At 32.8% G+C, this 20843-nt stretch overlaps 1 protein-coding gene across 2 annotated transcripts in view; it reads right to left on the reverse strand.

Moving 5' to 3' along the window:
* Positions 1–20843, reverse strand: part of Ac3 (Adenylate cyclase 3) — a 402870-nt gene that overhangs the window by 14320 nt on the left and 367707 nt on the right. The window lies entirely within an intron of this gene.

Below are 20843 nucleotides of genomic sequence, written 5' to 3' on the forward strand. Positions count from 1 at the left end.
GCGGATCTTAACAGCCTACCTCCACCCTTCGCTACTGCATGTGGTTAACTCATTGGTAATGTGCGAGTAAGTCCCAAGTCGTGGAAGTTATACAGTAAAATATCTTCATTACGAAACCATTATAGCGTCTGCATACCCATGGTTGGTGGGAAAACCATCTATAGCCAGGCTACGGCATTGAATTGCGTGTTGCGATGATAGATTAACTTCAAATGCAATGCGGTAGCCAGTTCGCAGTAAATGGAGATTTTCGATTCCATATTTCGTTCCGTGTCCGGTAATTTGTACGTACACAGTTGACGGTATCACAGATCATCGTGAGATATTGTATCGGAAATAGATGGCCGTGTAATATTGCGATCAAATTCATGTCTGAAGAAAACACATTTAAAAAAAACCACTGGAATATAAGGAAAATATATGACATAAGGGGAAGGTCCTTAAATTAGAAATACAATAATATACAAATATTTATATATAATTCTCGTAGGTGCTCATAAATACTAAGTATCTATCAAATATTTAATTATAATGACAGCGTTATTATCAGAAATTTGATACAAATCCATATCAAATTAATATTTTCATTGAATCTAATAAAATTGGGACAGTACTATCTGCAATTCTCCACGAACAACGCGTATTTTTTTAAAATTTCATTGCTATACGACCATCTCTACCCGGTAAGATAGTTCATGGTAAACTGTGCTACGGCGAAATGTAATACGTACAATTTACATGTAATCATTTCGTTCAAATTAATTAACGCATTACCATTTATTTAAATATGAAACAACAAAACATTTACTACAAACAGTTGCATTGGAAGTATGAGTTTTTATTTTCTCACTGTCACAAAACCTATTTTCATAAGTAATAATATTCGTATTTACCATTAATTTTTCACTCTTAATAAATCTCATTCAACGCGGATGACACGGCTGCCGTGTCCCCGTTAATACTTTGGACGCTGTAGACGCACCTGGCGCGTAATGACCAGGCGGCCGATCAATGTACGTTTTACGTATTAACGTGCATTTTAAAGGTGGTAATTAAAAAATCATTATCTAGTCTGCAGTGAATGAGCGTCCGATTGATCTAATTAGCATTTTATTTAAATGCGGTAATTAAAAATTAATTAAAAGGTATGCAGCGATTGTGTTAAGCAGTGTATGACTTACCTACCCCCACAGGATGACATCTCATGTAAGAATTCATTACCCGATAAATATAATAATTATTCTTCTGGATAGACTTTTGATAATTACAATATTATGTACATTAAATTACTATATGTGCTGGAAATTGTGTTACTTATCTGATAACTAGGCCAGCTTTTACGTGAACTAAACTTCAAAAGTGTATATGTTTTCACTATATACTCAAATATATATTATAATTAACTAAAAAATGAAACGATGTTAGGTTAGATTATGTAAAGTTAGAAATTCGTCTTATAATAATGACATATTTTCATTAAATTCTAGTGCAGTAATTTGTATTGCTTATCTATTAACTAGGCTCAAACTATCATAATGAATGACTTTTTATTACCTACTTTAAAATATTTTTCATCAAGACGTGAAACATGAAACAGTGTTGGTCTTTGCAAATTGGTGACTATTTATTTAAAAGCCAAAACCGTCAAGTAGTTCAGAAAAGGTTCCATGAGGAGGTCGAGTGAACATAGGCTTTGTGTGTCTACTTAGGTCTTTAATGTTCCCTGGAGATCTCTTAAACCCTTCTTATCTGAATAAAAATTGCCGACATTTTCAACTAAACTCATTGTTATTGCCTAACTGAGCCTGGGTACTTGGATAAAGTTTATCTAACATAACTAATAAAATACTCAAAACTATTGCCTTCATTATGTAGGTACCTTATTTCTTAATATTTTTGAAAATAAAACTTTAATAAAATGTGTAGCCTCCTAAATACTGTAATGAACATTTTTCTAGTTTACCAAACACTCATTATTAAAATATATATATATATATTATTCTCTCTTGAACTGACATTACTTACATGATGTAGTTTTGGATATTTTGTTGATTAATAAATGTATTTTTTTAATACTGACTGAAAGAAACTGATTGTATGCACATTTTATTTTAGGGTTTGACAGAGAATTAAATGTAAGTGACTTATGTACATTTTCGTACATTACGCATAAAGTATTATACGATACTTAGATGATGATTTTAGCACACGATTCTAGTTACTTTTAATGCTACTGCTTTGGAAAATAGTAACTGATTTTAAATGTGCAGCCATTTTTTTACATAGTGTATAAAATACACATTGAATTTAATAGTGCCTGAATATAGTCGTTATAATAATATAAATAATTTCTAAATTCGAATCTAAATTCGAATTCAAAATCATTTACAGAAACGATAAAAATATTCTTAATAAATATGTGTATTTTTTATTGTATTTAACTTTTATTTGATATTTTAGCTGTTAATTAGATGTAGCTGAAAAGTTAAACATCGTACGCCATTTTGAAAGATGGATTGATTGATTTTTGGCACTAGCACTATTCTCTTTTTCAGGGTCAAAATATTTTTTTTATTATTTTCTCAATCCTGACTATGTTAATGATTGTTTCATTATTACTAATAAATATTCGACCATTTTACTAAATTATATTATTGAAATTAAGCCTCGTCGGCTGATATAGTATAAAAAAAACATGAATCATAACTGTGATATAATAATATGCATACTTCTATCACACGAACACGAGCAGAGAAGAGACATATATTCAGTTAATCATTTTTTATAGCTTATCTAATCATCATTGTTACAAAATTGCATCTTCCAGCCGATATTTTTGATTTCTTAGATCTACCGGTCAACGTTTTTTTACCATCAATTTTTTTTTAACAAATTCCGTTCAGATTGTCAAAACTTTTTTTAGCATTTTTTTTTTAATTTAACAAATTCCGTGCAGAATCAGAAGTCGATGGCTTTTATTACCGAGAAATAAAATTTTCCTATGCAGGTTAACTCGATTTCTCAAGAATTTCGAAATAATTTAGGAAAAACTGTATCTCAAGATTTGTGATTGGACTTTTATGATTATATTTCGAGAATTCTCTATCACAGCTTCAACTTACTGGTGTGTCACCATTTAAAACAGTCTTTGAACTTTAAATCTGCAGCTTTAAACATCTCAAAATATTATGAATCCCATTATAAAGTCCACAGTTCACCGGATGCTTGAACTGGAAATGTATGGGTGCATTTTTTTGAAATGCCACGATAGCACTTAAAGCTATTCTAACCAACATCACGCCTCACTAATGAAGCCGTGCTTATTCGTCTAGCAGAGAGTCCTAACCAATGTGTGAATTACTATATTCTGTGTCATATAGTGGATTATGCTAGCAGCTTTAATTAAATATTATGCATGTATGCCCTATATCAGTACTTTCCAACATTTTCTCGACAAAGCGAACATTTTAAATTATTATTATGTAATAATTGTAAATACAGAATAACTTCTCAGACTCTAGCATTATTCTATTTTACGCTATTCACTTAAAAACTGCCCAAGTCAAAGAGTTCGAACTATAACTAGATTGCGTCATATACATTCAATATGTGGGGTTACTGCCAAAAGTTGATAAGTCTCAAAATCATGGTATGGAGTAATTACAATTTGAAGTTTGACACGTCCTCTAAAATCAGGCATAATACTAATTTCTTTGTGCTTTATGTGCATGTTCTATACATCGAATGACCTTTTTCTACCATATATTATTAATTATATATAGACATATAATCCGTTGTTAATCCTAACTACCTAAATTATTTACAGCAAAGATTTTACATGCATGCTGTATTTATTTATTTGACATCAAATCGTAGTCAAGTGCGTAAGGCGCTGGATTTGCATCTAGGAGCTCCGTGCTCGATTTCTATGAGGTCACAGTATATTTACGTAATTTCCTCATAGCTTGGGTATTTGCAATTGTTCCGCTTCTATTAAACCTGCATTACCGTTTCACTACACTAATATCATTGAGATATATCATTTATCTGTTGTAAAACTAAAAATTATGTACATATAAAATTGAATGCATGGCAACCTCAGTCTTGGGTGACTGCTCCTGCGACATTCTCAGTCATAAAAAATGATACTTCACGGTTTGGATAAACGTAGAGTCCCTTGATTAAGACCGGGTGTGATGCGGGACGGGTGTGGTTAGGTGGAGCCATTAACTTTAATGATAATTATAATTTTATTATTATTAAATATGAAAACAGCTAATCTGTATTAAAAACAGTCATTATTTAAATTAATTGTCAAGGTTCGTTAATATTATATTACATAAATTGTGATAAAAATAAGAAGATTTTTTTCACTATATTATAGTAATCTCAGGACGTAAAAGAGATATTGTTTAGAACAATACAAAACATGACAATATATAATTACAAGATAAAAAGAACTTTTTACATACATCGTTCTTAAATATTCTGTTGAATCATATAAACTTGACTTGACTAGCTTAAACGATCAAAAAAAAATTGTACTTGATAGAAATAATACTGAAATGTCATTTTGACATGTCATATTGTTTTCCATAGTAACGCATGTATATATTAATAATTTATTTGCTAGAACCCCAGACCCTTAGCAACCAATAATGGTGTAGAAATAACTTTTCATACAAAACAGAATTAACTGAAAATGAATTCAATTCTACTTAAAGATGGTTAAGAGTATTTAAAAAATGCATTGGCATCGTGTTCTGATATATTCTAAAAGTTTCAAATGTCTAGCTACTCGGGAAGTTAGGTAAAAATCGATTGCAAGATTTGTACCAGACAAAAAACCACCGGACAAATAAGAATACGAGTTAAGAAAAACGTTGTAAAAAATAAAAACTCACATTTATGTAATACCAATTATAGTATATGGTATCGGACCCAGAGCGGATAAACCAAAACCAAATGAAATGAGGACACCAATGAGGAAACTCTCTTATATCAGACAAAAATTAACAGATCCAAGAAACATACTAAGCTAAGATAAAGAAGATAATTCTGGATGTATACGTAAAAAGGATATGAAAAACCAGTATATTATGAGCGTACTTCAGTGAAACGGCAAATAATTTTCAACAGTAGGTGCGACGAAATTTCTCACTAGTCGCCAATCGGAGACCGCCCGTAGAGGTGTCCGCACGTCGATTTGTTTTGTCATGGCATCGGATGAAAATATTCTTAAATCGTGTAAAGATGACAAAAAACTTTACGTATTTACTTAAAAAAGAAAACATGTCAATGAATATACTATTATTATTAGTAATATAACAATAAACATAACATTAAATGGACGCATGTTAGATTTTTATGACAAATTATATTTCGTTCGGCACGTGTCATTTGTACGGTCTTTTTAGACCATGCCTCAACCATGACCATGACACATCGTATAAAACGGAAGTTCCACGGCCTCCTCGGCAGAATGAAACAATAGCTGATATTTGACCGCAAAAATTTGATTAACACAAACCTGAATATACGATATTAATAAGAAAAAATAACATTGTAAAAACCTGAATACATCAGATAAACTTAGAATTTCACCACAACAAAGTACACTGATAAAATTTAAATTCAAACTTAAAGTATATATGTTACATAAAGAATAATATAACCATAAATAATATGTTAATGTTACACCATAGTAAAAGTATGTTAGCAGTAATGGTGTACAACGCTGAATTAAACGACGGTGCTACGACTCCGTAGATGGTCTACGACTCGTAGATCCCGGCACTTAGCATTTCAGCGATCGATACCACTGTAATTACGTAACACTACAAGCTATATTAAATATACTGTAGGTGTTAGAATTGTAAATGTATCTGAAGTATAGTTAGTGATAGCTTTTTTTAAATTTCAGGTGGTTTTCTATATCGACTTTGGAAAGGAAAAAGGGCGTAATCCACACAAATCAAATTTTACAGAAGGCACAAAAAACGTTTTTTTTATGGTTTTCGGTCAAAGTTGCAATAAAAAATAGACATAACATTGAAGTGCTTGATAATTAATAATTTGGTTTTTATATCCCTAATCTGATATTAATTATTGAGTTATTATAGAAGGGTTTACAATTATATGGAATGATTATCTCTATGCGTGATTTCATATTTGGAATAATCAAATGCCTTTCCTGCCCTTGGAATAAGAGGTCCATCAACCCTGATAGACAAGTAATGTGGTATCATACGCCTAAGCGCTTGATCCATACATAACCTGAGCTTTCTCCGCCAGAACTATTGGATTATCAGCATCAGCATAGCGAAGGTTAGTGATTGATCGACAATAAATGACTGTTTATGTATTTTTAGATGCCGTCAATCAGTAGCGAAGGGTGGAGATAGGCTCGCGATAAGACGCACCCAGCGCGTAACGATTAAGGTGGCCATTCGATATAATTATCATCTTATTTAAATGTGGTAATTAAAAAGTAATTATCTAGTCAGCAGTCAATGTGTACCAAACCATAATAAATAAAAAATATTCTTCTATCTTTAAAATATCTAAAATGATGTATGATTTATTGGCATAGTTTTAGATATTTTATAGATGAATGCATAGTTTTTTACTATTATCTATTATGGCTTGGTTTACGCAGGGCTTAATTGAATTTTAAAAACTAACTTACACAATCTACAATTAATGAAAACAAATACGTGTGACTGAGAAAGTTTAGTGTGCACTATTTATGTCGAATCTTAACAGCCTACCTCCACCCTTCACTACTGCCGTCAATTGATTCTTTGAAAAAAAAAATATAAACACATGATTAATTTACAATTATTATTTTTAAACAGTAATGCTAAATAATACTGTTTCAAACGTATAATATTTTCCAACAATTTAAAGTAGTAAAGTGTAACATAATATATAACAGACATCATGTCAAAAAACGTATATAATTTATATGAATGAAACTGTCATGACCAAACTGACAAATTTTCCATCAAAATGGGTAAAGTTTGGAAGCGATTTATATTTCGGACTCGCGTTGGAAAGTTAAAAAAAAATTCCCAGTTATTTTACCGTAAAGACAATGAGTGTATGTGTGTGGGGGGAGGGTCGCAATTTATTTTACTGGACAGTGTAGCCAACTTTAATTAAAAAATATATGTTACATATAACTTGTTTTGGAGGCACGGCATTGTTGAGTAAATTCAAGCGACCGTGAAACGAAATGCGTAATCTTTTATGATTGAAATTCTCTTTTTATTTATATTATATACAATATGACGTTAAATTTTAAATATAGAACGGCTAGACATTTTACATAAACACTTAAGTTAAACGTTTTTTTTATACGAATTTCTCCGGATCGTTTGATGTGTATGGTATTGTTGTTTTTATTTAATAAAATGCATTTTTTTGTAGTACTTATTCCACTTTTAATTAATATATTAGGACCGGTTTCGGATATGTATGTTGCACGGTTTCGGATATGTATGTTGCACGGTTTCGGATATGTATGTTGCACGGTTTCGGAAATGTTTTTAGGATAATTATGTACGGTACAACTTATCTACATATAATCAATATTATCAATGTAACAAATCAAAGTATGTGCATAGCATTGCAATACACAGAGATAAAAGTAATGAAATCTGCTAATAAAAGCCTTCAAGAATCCTTAAAGCTTTAAAAAACCAGTCCAGACTGATGATCAGTATATATTATAGATATATAATAGTAACTGACACTTCGATGTAAACACGCCGTATACATTTGGTTAAAAAAAGCCATATTACTATATAAGCCATATTATTATATAATATGACTTGCTAACTGATGATCAATGCTTGTTTTTTTAGTTTACCTTAACCATTATTTGAATGTAATTCTGTTAGCAAATAATATAACTTTATCCTAAATGAAAATTTATATAATGTTTGAACTAGTGGCAAAGGGTGGAGGTAGACTGTTAAGATTCGACATAAATTTTGCAAATAAAACTATGTCAGTCATATGTTTTTGTTTTTATTGAGCCAAGACAATTTACGGGTTGGTTAGTTTTAAAAAAAATAATTAAACTCTGCTTTAACTAAACCATAATAGTTTTGTTATGCCATGGGCGATCCGACAAAATAGTGCACACTTTTTCAGTCATACTTATTTGTTATCGTTGAATTAAGAATTCTATAAAATATCCAAAATTATGTATGATTTAATGACGTATTTTAAAATAGTTTATAGATAGACAAATATTTTTTGATTATTATCTATCATGACTTGGTTTTCGCAGAGTTTGATTGAATTTTAAAAACTAACCAACACCATCAGTGAATTGTAGTCGTATAATACATATATATAAATACGTATGACTGACAAAGTTTATTGTTTATTATTTATGTCTGATGTTAACACCCTTTGCCACTGGTTTGAATGCATAAATGTGAAAGGGCGAAAAGACCTTTGAATTAATATAACCTTTTTTATACATGGAGGGTCTACTATAAATGTATCCCATCAGAAGTAAATTCAACAGTTTTGACAGAATAACAAAACATATTCCTCTAAATTCTTCACATTATTGGAATTCACAAATGAGGAAACATAATATGGCTTAGCAAAAACAGCAACTGTTCAGAGGATCATAAATAAACTCCCCATACCTTTTACATAGACTGCTTTGAATTATCTTAAACTACAACAGAAACTACGTTAACAGAACAGGGTATAACAAAAATTCAACCGTATTACAAAATTAAAACCAAACATTGGTAAGCCAATAAAATGTTTGATAGGAAAACAGATGTAACAATTTATTAATCGCTGCATAGCTGATCACTATAATCTTGCAGTATCCTTAGCTCAATTAAAAATATAACAAAGGATCCTAAATTTAATGTCAATACGGAAGCTACAGTGAAGATAATATAAATCAAATTATTTTGCAATGTCCGCTTTATGATGGTCAAAAACGAAGGCTTCCAGAAAATTTTAAATTATGAATTGCTACTTAATCTTGAGATATTTATAGCACAGCCAAACATCAAAACACTTTTGTGTACGCATTTTTTTCTCTGAGAGAATATAAACTGCAGGAATAAATTATAATACCATATATTATGGTTGAAGCTAACATCTAATATTATGTACCTACCCATTATGAATAATATAATAACTAGTCTTGTATGAATAGAATGTAACAAATGAATAGCTGAATAAGCCTCAGCTGAATGTTCATAGCTCAACAAAAAAGGGACATAGTCCGAGAGGCGCCGAGAGAGAAAGCGACGCTATATACTTGATGAAAATACAGTCAAGATTAGTAACCGTAACAATAATCACATTTTCCCTACGTAATTGCTACGCTCTTTTGAGGTTACATTGGTACAATATACATATTATAGGGTGTATTAATTTATTATTTACGTCCAAGTTGATAGATTTAAATTATAATTAAAAACTATCGTAAATAAATATTGTTTATTTCAATATTAAATAACTATAATATCATTGGTTTAATATGAGTCGCCTAGAGTCATAACTCAGATTTTCAATTTTATCATTTTATTTGTGAGTTAAATATACCAAGTGATTCTAAAGGCATTAATATATGCAAAAAAAAATAGTTGGGTATCAAAGGTCACGTTAAGCCGTGTGAAAATTGTTGACAAAGTTGACTGTTGGTGTTATAACTCACATTTTTCAATGAATAATGTGAGTTCTGTCATCAAGGCCTTTCCAACCAATCAGGGAGCTCTATTTATCATAGTGTGCTGTGTATCTTTAGAGTATCATATATACCTACATATATTTTTTTAAATGATGTATATCGACTCACTCACTCATTAATATTCAAGGAAGTTCAATAATTTTCCTCTAATTACAAAAAACAGTGCTATGTGGGTCTATTCTATACTTATCAACCGCTAAAGTGATAAATATTATCAAATTAAGGGTAGCTTTGTATCAAAGTATTAGCACTTATTTTAACAATTACAATAAGTTGGTTGTAATTGTTGCAATAAGTGCTATATTTTAACAGCACCTCTCTTGGTTGTGATAAAAGTTAGAGCGAGATAGGCAGTTTTGACTATTTAGATGGCTAACTTATTGTAACAATTACAATACTTTAATACAAATATGTAATAAATACTATCATTGTATCACTTTAGTGGTCGATAGTCCCCTTATGTATAGAATAGACCCACGGAGGAGGTTTTTTTCTATTATATCAAAACTCGATTTTTGGAATATGTGAGTTATGACTCTATGTGACTCATATAGTCTATATTAAATCTTACACAATTTGTATTATGATATCACGACCCCGACCTATAGTTGCATCGCCATTTCCCGTTCACCTCGCAAAAATCAGATCGCGAAATTTGCCTGACCGTGACCTGCTAGCGAGGAAGCGGGTCGAAGCGAGGCCGGCCTCCCGTACATAATAATAATATGTACTTCCCTCCGAGAAGAAGCCACCTCGAACATTTTGGCTACCTCCGACCTCCGGTGACGAGTGGCCAACTCCCACAGGGACAATAAAAGAGGATCATTATCCCTTTCGTAGATTTCTCATACGAGACGCTTCGGAATTTCTTCGTTTCCTTTATTGGTATATGAATGGATATATTATTATTATTGAACCCCGTACAGCACATACACTGTGGCATTATATCACTATTGTTGGCTATGCTCTATTATTTGTTTGAAATTTTCATTTTTATTTTTAATAGGTGTGGCGCCAATTTATTTTGGTTTGCTTTTATAACGTAACAACCTAACAAGATTTTTGCAAACTTTAAAACAATATTATAGAGATATAGAATTACAAATTAAATATCCATTTTTCGTAGTGTCAAATTATAGCAAACTCAGTAAGGAGCTGACCTCAATAATATCGATGACCCAGTATTGAACGGTAACAAGTCAAAAATTCGACATTTCGCGATATTGGTATCAAAATACTCGTAAAAATGAGCTCTTATCGGGTTTGTAGAGAAACAATTCAAAAAAAAATATTAAGATACCTTGAGAGCCAAAAACCCCAAATGAAATTTTACAAACTTTCAAACAAAACCAGTTTTGTACAGATTCATTTGGAATTCATTTAAAACTGACGATCGACCATACGTTTCAATTTAGAATAGATAAATTCTGACATACATTCTTTTGAAACTTGTTAAATCTTCTGTATTGTAAAATATTCAAAATATTAAAACATGATTATCTCAAAACTACGTTTTTTGAGTTGTTACTGTTTAATATTGGGTCATCGATATATTCTGCATATCCGTTTTTTACTTAGTCAGTCATCCATTGACGCAAACGCCAGATAATAGCTCACTCTATTATTTCAATAAAAACAATAATATTTTGATTGTATAAATAGCGAATAATAATTCATCGGAAATTTCACTCGAATCTAAGTACATGGTCCGTTACTATCTCAGTATATGTACAGTCAGTTTATTTATATTATTGTACTGATTGTACCCTTGTACTTATGTAACCATAAATAAACTCTCACTTCTCCTTCATCACGAATAAACACGATCGTCATTCATCTACAGCACCATGGACCCTCACATCGACCACTCCCATAAATACACCAAAAATGTACGGAAAGGAAAGAGCTGTTCAAGTCGGTACAGCCAGCCAGTGGCGCACCCAGGGGGGGGGGGGGCAAGGGGCCCTGGCACCCCCCAAAAATGAAAATTATCAGAATGATTTTAAACATTGAAATTGAAAGCCAATAAACTATACCTTTGGGCTAAGACAAATAAAAACACGGCAAAAAAATGATTTGTATTAATTCTCCAGCACCCTTTTTAGAAAAATTTCTTAGATTTTAATTTCTAACACAAAAAATTCGAAACACTAATGTCAGGTTATTTTAGAAACCCAATCCCTAATGGAACTGTCAAAAAATTCTCGGTGTCCACCCGAATTCCGGAGTGGTGTAGATCATGGCTGGAGAGGGCTAACAGGGCTCTAGCCTGAGGGCCCGGGCTGTAGGGGGCCCGGCGTGTCGGGTTGACCAGATAAGTGAGATAAACACACATCATAAATTAGCTTTAATAGTAAAAAAGGCTATTATACTTCATGACCATGAACATTTTCAATTACTTATATAATTGTGCAATATATTTTTTGATAATTATGTGTCGATACTCGACAGCTCCATTATTAAAGTAGATGTATTAAAAATCGCCAATAATTCACTGTATATGTACCCTAAATTTGAACTAAAACACAATATGAAAAACGTTAATGTAGTGTTTCACACTGCCTTTAATCTTAGCGGTAGGTAGGGGGCCCCCCAAATATCTTAGCCCGAGGGCCCGTTTTAGGATGTGGGGACCATGGTGTAGGTACACCGAGTCCAATAGACAAAAGACAGATAAACTAGAAATTAGGCTGTGAAGAAGAAAAAGAGCCTATAGGACTAATTTACATTCTCCTCCTTGGGCACCCCCCAATATTAAATCCTGGGTACGCCACTGCAGCCAGCTGTTGGGTCCATCGGACCATCCGACCTGGTCGCCACAAAGGCCAATTTTATTGCATATAGAAAATATGTGGCGTTATACATACTGCCAACGTGAAGATCTCTTCACTTCGAATGTTCGGCAGTTTTGCGTTAGCTTTAATTTGTTACTTACTACAATTTTTAATATTGCCTCTACGTGGTCATCTCTCTCATTTGTACCTTAACTTAAAGTCATGTAAATTCAGTCAAAGCACATTTGAATGCATGGCGACCTTATCTTGGGTAACTACTTCTGAGACATTCCCAGTCATAAAAAAAATATGCTTCACATCCAAACGTAGGGTCCCGTGATACGCCCGATTAAGACCGGGTGTGGTGCGGGGCGGGTGTGGTTTGGCGGGCCCATTAACTTGAATGATTAAATTAATTACAAGTGATTTCACAGAGCCTACTACTCTACAGAGACTGCTATGACAGTATGACAGAATGTAACATTCTTTATCTTTCGAATGTGTAGAATGTAAGAAAAAAATAGAAAAGTGCAAATCTTATAATATTATTTTATGTATAATCATAATATGGGCCTCCACTGAGTAGAGGTTTTTATTTAATAACAGATTTTTGTTTTTATGAGAAATAGTTGTTAGCCACTTTCTCAAACTATTCGGTCCATACTGTGACTCTAAGCACGCATTGAAAATCAGTATGTGTCTTTGCCAGACCCATGATTCGAAACTTCGAAACTGGGCCCCACAACATTATAAGCTGGCGCGTTAGCCAATACCATTTACTAATTACATATTATTTTTAACGAAAAAATCATCCAAATACTTCTAAATAATTATAAAACTATGTAAAAAATAATTATAATTTATTAAAATAGATTTATTTATTAAAAGTTAGCTTTTTCGTCCAAGTATTTTGTGACTTCCAGGCGTCCACGCATCTCTTTCCATTTATGCGGATAATCTACTTTTCTATTGTTTTGTTCTATATATATTCAGGTTAGATCCCTTCCCACACTTAGTTTTTGTGGCACAATGTCTATTTTACGAGTATATATTAAAAGTAAATCAAAATCTGAAAAATGTGATTTAATGAAATCATTAAATACTAGATGAGATACGTACAAACATTCTTAAATTTTGACGTGTACGCTAGCACGCGATCCGTATCTAATAATAATCCGCTTAAATTAAAAATTCGTAGCCGGAAATCCAATAAAATTGATAAATTCACATCCGATATTCGCTTAAACGCGGCACGAACGCACATGAAGTAAAAACCAATCGACGAAGAGCACTTCCCGATAGTCAAGTTAAACAAATAATCGAAAATTGCTCCAGGCCACCCGCCTAAAATGCGTATACCTACATTATATGAAAATCAAACACGTATCCCGGTACATTAGCATGATTTTACCTGTTAATCATTTGCGCTACTGTCTTTAGTATATCGTATTTTGTCATACACAATCCATGATACACTAGCAAATCGTATATTTAATTGACCATATTATGAATCATAAACCGATTATCTTGATTGTATATTATGTGTATTTTAATCTTCGTCGTGTCGGGTCTTCAATAGCTACAATGTGTCGCTCCAGAAGTTGGCGAAGGCAACACCATTTTCCTCGGCTTGTACGATCTCGTCAAAATTGCAGCTTACTAGGCTAGCCTTGCATGAAAAGAGGTGCTCCATGCTTTGCGTTACACTGCACTCGCAGATTCGGTCATCAGAGAACTCCCACTTCACCATGTTGTCTCGAGTGCGCCCTACCGTCGTTCTCAGTCTGTTTAGGGCTTTCCATGTACGGTATCCGAGACTGGCTCCGGGTGGGAGATGCTCTGCTGGCTTTACCCAATCTTCGAGACTCTCAGAGGCTAGGTTCACTTCCCGTGCGGATAGTCTATATATTCTTCAGGTGGGATGGTCAAAGGTATGGTTGTCGGTATAAAGCTTCTTCTGGATTGTGGCCTTGTTTTGCACATTTGATACCTATGCAGGACGTGTCGCGGGTCCCTCTCTTGAGCTGCTTTTTCAACTCGGCCTGCAGTCTCGCGTCAGATTGGGGGGGGGGAGAATCCTAAAAGCACGCGAACTTTGGTGACAGGCGTAGTTTTCAAGCACCCCGTCACGATCTGGCAGTGTGCAGTGTGATCTCGTGTGCGCAGACTTGTGCCATACCGGACAGACGTTCTCGGCCACCGAGTTGCATAGTGCAAGGGCTGAGACCCTGAGTGTATGTGGTTGAGTTCCCCACGTATTGCCGCTTAGCTTTCTCGGGATACTGTTCCTTGCCTCTGTCTTCATTTTGGTATTACTGCAGTGTTGCAACTTCAAAAACATGTGTTTTACGTTGATGTAGTTACGTTTTCATTAAGATAAATTTGTGTGCTCTAAATATCTAAAAAGGTATTGAACATAACGCATATTATATGCTTTAGCCAGCTCTTACATCAATACACGTCTTGCCAACAACGTGTCGAATACGTCGATGTAACGTCGTCATTATCACAAAATACGTTGCCAAATAGAGCTCCGCAGATTGGTCGAATGCGACTGTTTCGTTTGAAAAAAACAACTGCTGTTGCAATCAACAAGTTGCATGCTTCTCGGGCTGCGAGTTGAAGATACCAGGACGCATATAAACATCCACGAATTGGTAATTCCTATACCGGCTCGCCGATCGCCGCATCTAAATAGCTATATGTTTCGAAGGTTACGTGCGACTGTCGCTGTGTAGATCTGCGCTGTCTTCATATTATGGAACACCGGATCGACATTCTTGGAAGGTTTGATTTATGGCTGTGCGGCAGAAAAGGCGAGTTTAGATGTGAGGCCGGCTAAATTGGAAAAGTGACGAGTAGATTAAAACACACAGGAACATAAATTTACATAAAAAGTGGTAAAAACTTATTTTAATTCTTTTGAAAAGTAGTGATTTTAGACTTCTTTTACCCCGTTTCCCTTTTGTATACAGAAATATTATTCCGTAGAAATTTTCACGAATCGTGAAGCAAAAGAAAAGGAAGTTTATTATTCAATTATTTCAATATATTAACAAATATTTTGTAATGTGAACTATGATCACAATTAATACATATTTTAATAAAATAAATTAAATGTGTATAAAAGTATCTCTACAGCTTTTAAAAAAATATTTACTTAATGCAATGAACATTTGTTATTCGTTTAACTTGCCCCGAAACTGTATATATTGATTATAAGCCTATCGACTATTTAACTTTCCATTGCGTAGGGTAAGTGGGAAATACCTTCGCGATGCCCTCTGAAAATTGTAAATTGTCAGGTCGGGAATTTCCCTCATCGCCGGGGCGTACGTGACAGGTGTTTGCACGCAACTGTTCACACGTGCTGTACAATCAGGGTTGCCATAATGACGTTGACGAGTTTTCTCTTGCGAGGGAAAATAAATTCCCTAATTTACACCTTCCACAACAAGCCAAAAAAAACGCAATTAAGTGTTCGTCAAAAGAACACCGCTTGTGCTATATGCCTAATAAAAAAGTTAATTTAATCTTTTTTTCTAATTGGCGGCAATAATTTATAAAAACAAAATTTTAATTTAAATGTTTGCACCGAAAGATACATGATTTTTATACACCATTTGTATTCTCGATTAAAAATAATGTTTTATTTGTTTTATAATATGTACAACCATTATCAATATAATATTTATTTAGAGCGATTCAAATACCTATTGAGGCATTATTTTTAAAAGTGTATCGAGTAAATAATTAAAATAAATAATGCGGCAGAATCTTCACTTCTGAAGCCGTAGGTTTCAGTTTTTAATTCCGGGTCTGAAAACTGTATATAGACACTATTAGGTAGGTATATATTTTTTTCAATATGCCAAAGAGCTTCGGACTTTATAAAATTCTAATGCATTTCAGTTTTTTGTACTATTCCATTTGAGTCGTTTTTGCGACCCGGGTTTTGCTTTTCGTCACCTCTCACCAAAAGGTAAATACATACTGGCAATGAATACGATTAATTCTTACTTATATAATAAATCAATACAATAAAGCAGGTAAAAACTTTATCACCCACCTATTAAGCCAACAAAATATTATGAATTATGAACAATTATGTTGACTTAATAGGTTAATATGTTATATTTTGGCGTTTATATTGGTTTATTATTAAAGTATGAAGTACAATTAGGTACGTATTACACGGCAAGATAAAATGATAGTATATTAAACTATGTTTTACGTGTGAAAGTTTATAACCCTTTTGACTTTAGATAATTTAATAAAACGAACGAGTTGGTCGGAACGTCTACATTTTGGAAACTCTAATTGACAACTGTGTACGTTTTCGTTGCGTGTATGTCAGTTGTAGAGATGTAGAGTTGTGTAAAACCTCTATACATGCACATGCAGAAAGATAATATGTGCATACATATATATATACAAATATACACCGACACGAAGGCATACATAGGTATATATTTATATATATATATATTTTGAAATAGTACAAAAAATAAATTCGTATAACTAACATAATTAGGCGTCTGCTTATTTCTTAAAGTGACGCATCAGTGAAACGCCAAATAATGTTCAACTGTACGCGCGACGAAAATTTGTACTTGCTTCGCATTCATTGAGAGAACGTGGAGTCGGACGCACGTCACTTTGCTGCGTGATGGCGACGGGCCAATTAATTCTAAAATCGTGTAAAGATGACTAAAAACTTTACCCATTTACTTTAAAAAGCAAACATGTCAATGAATATATTATTATTGATACTAATAGAATAATAAACAGAACATAAAATGGACGTATGTTGGATTTATATGAGAAATAATATTTCGTTTGACAGGCGTCATTTTCACCCGCGACCCGCAATCCGCACATCGTCTAGCAACGATCTTTTTAGACCGTGCCTCAACTAATGCATGGCCTTAATGCCATATCAAAATAAAACAAAAAATAACTGTGGCAAAGTAGTACTTATTTTATTACAAGGAAGTATTTTTATTTGACGATATCGTAGTTGACGAAAAGAACGACAGTAATGTGTAATCTCTAAATTGTGTTTTCAGAGAGTTCTGTGATTTTTTTCACAAACTATTGTCCAGAAAAGATATGACAGCCATTTAAAAAGGCTTACAGTCAGCGAAAACGTCATATCGAGGGTCGACGTGATAGTTAAGCCACGTGAAATACGACGCACGAACACTTAGAAGAAAGTATTTAATAATATGATGACAAAAATCATTATCATAATAATAACACGGTGTTTGTAAAAGCTCAGTGTGATTACAAGCTTATATTAGAAGTATTGCGGTTTTATTAAAATAATACATGTTTAATAAGAGTTTTCTATAATCTATACATCGCTACCTAAAATCGACAGTGGGATAAGTCAAAAATACTTGAAATAGTTAACTATAATTATGTTTATTTTGTTTTTCTGCGGTTTATAATAAATGATAATGATAGGTTGTAAGTATACCATTATTAACAGTGGGGTATCTCAGTTATCTCACTCTTACTTTGAAGTTACAGGACAATTTTAATATATGCAGCAGCGCTATTTTACCTTATTTAATCTTACCTTATTGCTTAACTAAGCGTCGATAACCGTGTTGCTAAAATTGCTATTTTTTCTATTTTAAACAGCTTCATTTAGCAATGCAATGGGTGGCATCTAGATGTATCTATAGTCTAAGGGTAGGTATTACATTTTTTTTATATCTCAGTGATTCAATATGTAGGTTTAGCTTTAAGCAATCAATAAGTATGCTTATCACCAAATCATTTTATTCACTTTATCATTTAATAAAATATAAGTATATTTGTTTGTTCCTTCTAATTTTATTACTACAGATTAAAAAAAGGTTGCATATTTTGGGTTCAACTTTAATTATCACGTTATTTTTGTTTGGCTTTTACTGCTGTCATAATTATTTTCATGACAAACATACAAGTTCTGTTTTCCTCTTAACTATATCCTGTTTAAAATTTTAGAAAAAAAAATCTGGTACTGTTCGGTTATCAGGAATACAGCGGAAAACACATTTTTAAAATAGCCGATAAACTGGATTATTTATTAGGTTAACCTAACCTAACCTAACCTAACCTAACCCAACCTAACCTAACTTAAACTAACAAATAATAATCCAGTATATCGGGTATTTTCAAAATGTGTTTTCCGCTGTATTCCTGATAACCAAACGGTACCAAACATCTTCATTGACAAGTTGACAACTCTTTTTAAACGAAAGGTAAATCAATAAACCGTTTTTAGAACTATAAAAATAAGATTTTTTCAAAAAACTTCCAGTAGTAGTGGAGAAAGTTCATCTATAATAATAATACTATCGACTGAAGGTACTTGATGGAATTTGAATTTAAATTTTAATGGATTTAAATTTTGTACTATTTCATTTAAGTAATAGTACAACATTTAAATCCATTAGAATTTAAAGTTTATTTAACTGGCATTGTTATATTAATAATTTAAAAAAATAATAGTTTTGATCTACCATCGCCTTTAACGTATAAAAAATGCCCCTGGTAGAATATTGAAAGTTTTACTAAACTATACGGTGTAATTACTAATATATAAATATGAAGTACGAACAGGGAACAGATAAAATTTTGATGAAATTATCATATCGGAAGTTCAAACTATATTGAACGTAGGGTGCCACTACATAGCAATTAGTATTTTTATAACATATTGAAATGAATAATAAATATGACAACCCTTAAAGCAGGGTCTCGCAAACAAACTAAGTGGCGTGCGGTAAAACTGTTGACATACATCTTGACCTTCTACTGATATCCAAACAAGTTGGGTACGTCACCCTTGACCGTTTTCAACATAAACCAATAAAACATCAATAATTACTTAGTCACAGAATAAAAAAAGATCTATGAGATGTTGACAAATCTGTTTTTCAATAACATCATCACTTAGTACATCTACAAGGTATAGCATATTGACATCATGTAATGTAAAGTTTCTAGACCTACCTCTGGGTCTATTCTATACTTATCGACCGCTAAAGTGATAAATATTATCAAACTTAGGGTAGGTTTGTATCAAAGTATTAACACTTATTGTAACAATTACAATAAGTTGGTTGTAATTGTTGCAATAAGTGCTATATTTTAACAGCATTTCTCTTGGCTCTGATAAAATTTAGAGCGAGATAGACAGTTTTGACTGTTTAGACGGCTAACTTATTGTAACAATTATAATACCTCAATACAAGTATGTAATAAATAATATCACTTTATCACTTTAGCGGTCGATAGTCGCCTTGTGTATAACGAGAAATTATTTCAACTATAATTATATTATCAAATTTTACACATTTAGTTATTTTAATCGATATGTAGCTATTTTGGTTGTAATAACGTTATCAAGGTCAGGTAGACAAGTAATTAACACTGATTACTGTGGTGTTAAAAGCGAAATAATAATTATCTACCGAAAAACTAAATTTGTGGAATTAAATTTTAATATTATTCTACTAACTGTGAAGGTGAATTCTAACAAATAAATTATTTTTCAGTTTTATTAGTAAATGTTGTTATATTATCTAATACCTGCGTACCTTTTTAAAATTCTTCTTCTTTTGGGTTCGAACTACCTTTTATAGGTTACTGACCAGATCAATGAGATTGTGATCGTCCAAACTGGATCCTTTTACTTTACACGATACTTCGTTCATAGTTCATACTTCTGCGCTATACGAAGATTGAGAAACCGTTACATAATACTATAGGTTTCTAAGAAATCTAATGTGCCTCTTTTAATCGGTTTAATACTTTGGACGCTGAAGACGCACATGCGCGTAATGACCAGGCGGCCGATCGATGTAATTAACGTGCATTTTAAAGGTGCTAATTAAAAAATCATTATCTACTCAGCAGAGAATGCGTTAAGTAATTATTATGTACCAAAAGTGCATCGCTAAATAAATGAACGGTGAACAAAAATATGGCAAAAATTTGAATTTTGCCGCCACTGAACAGTTCCGTATATCCAATTGGCCAATTATGGTGGCTTTCATGCCTATATTTCCCACCTACCTCAGATCTCCAGTTATTGTCGCAAGATCAGGCGACCAGCAATTACCGGACATCGGTCGACCGTGATTTAATAATATTCAGTTACCTCCAGACAACGGTCGCGTGTAGGTTTTTTTATAGCTTTACCGTCGTTTAACGAGTAATTCCAAGCATACAGACTGATTCAAAAATTAAGTTGCATACCACGAGCGTGTTCAGTGCAACCGTCGTGGAAACCCTAATTCTATCAGAGTTTCCGTGCAAACATCTTTAATCAAACC

This window comes from Rhyacophila brunnea, unplaced genomic scaffold (assembly GCF_057557595.1).
Source record: "Rhyacophila brunnea isolate RB1 unplaced genomic scaffold, BYU_Rbru_1.0 scaffold_5, whole genome shotgun sequence".
Lineage (NCBI taxonomy): Eukaryota > Metazoa > Arthropoda > Insecta > Trichoptera > Rhyacophilidae > Rhyacophila > Rhyacophila brunnea.